Here is a 1,389-nt window from a genome sequence, read left to right on the forward strand (position 1 = left end):
GGCCGCGAATCCGCGTTTTTCACGCGCGTCGCGTCACCGCGGAGGAAAAAGTGTGCCCGATAAGAAGGGGGAGGGAAACGAGCTGCAACTGGAGGTGGGGGGTGACGTCGTGAGGACGAAGGGAGGGAGTGAAGTGTTCGCGGGTGAGAGAGGGATGCGCGGTTCAGTTTCCGCGTGCACGTGACGCGATTCGATCGAGAAAGCGTGCTTCGAATAATATATCGTGTCGACGATCGTACTGACAACCCTGCGAGTGCAGTGTGTATGCATGGTACAGTTTTGAGGTTAGGACTGAGTTATTGTCACGTGATCGAATGTGAACCCTCTGTATTTATACAAACGTATAGTTGGAGTATACACTGCGTTCAATTAAAGAGCAAGGATATTTATCAAGTGAGTGTTGATTGTGATAGAATCTTCTGGATGAACGCGACGATGAATACGTCGCAACGACGCTGCACACAAGGGGACACGACGTTGCACGAGCTTCAAAATTCGAGAGTAACCGGAGCGGGATCGTGATTGATTGATGTAGTGACATTCGTCGATGTTCGACCGTTTCCGCGTGATGCGCGCGCCAAACGACGGTGATCGACTGTTCCATGTCTCGATTGTTCTCGCTCCGACGAACCAGTGACAGTGAACTCGTAAACGGTCACGAGAGTGTTTGAGAGATCTTCCCGCGCGCTGGAAGATGATTTTTCGTTGCCGTGATCCGACGGGATCCGTCACTGTGTCAATAGTGGTAACCCGGTAGCCGATACATAATTGGTTCGAGTTACGTTTTTATCGACGCGGAACTGCGTAACAAGTGATCGACGGGGACAGTTTAGCGCGCGTGTCGTAGATGTCGAATTACCATCGAATTCTAACAGCAGTGTTGTAGAAAGTCATTATAACCTATTTTCGTATTGAAAGGGTTACGTAAAAGGAAGACACGGAAACCGAATTACTATCGAATTTTAATTATCGCACGGTGTTGTCGAAACAATCGATTGTAAATGTACGCGTATTCACGACGAAGATACAAAAATCACCCTACTATTGGATTCTAACTCTCACACAGTGTAGTTAATTGTTAATTGAAACTAATTGCTGTCTGATCTACGTGCGTGTACAAACAAAACACGAAAATCGAATTGTAACTCTCGCACGGTGTTATCGAAAGTGATAGATTCTAACCTAAAGTTACGCGTATTCAAACGAAACGTTATACAGAGTCGCAACGATTCTCGATAGTCACGAGCCTCATTTAGGCGCGAAAAGAGGTAAAGAGAAGTGTGCCCATTATCAGTGGTACGTTGTTTGAAGTTGAAGAACAGCTGTCGCAGCTGCATCGTCCCGACGCCGAGCACCGGGATCGAGAGTGGAAAGCTCGACGCCGGCAGC

The sequence above is a fragment of the Bombus impatiens genome, unplaced genomic scaffold (assembly GCF_000188095.3).
Source record: "Bombus impatiens unplaced genomic scaffold, BIMP_2.2 scf_0672, whole genome shotgun sequence".
NCBI lineage: Eukaryota > Metazoa > Arthropoda > Insecta > Hymenoptera > Apidae > Bombus > Bombus impatiens.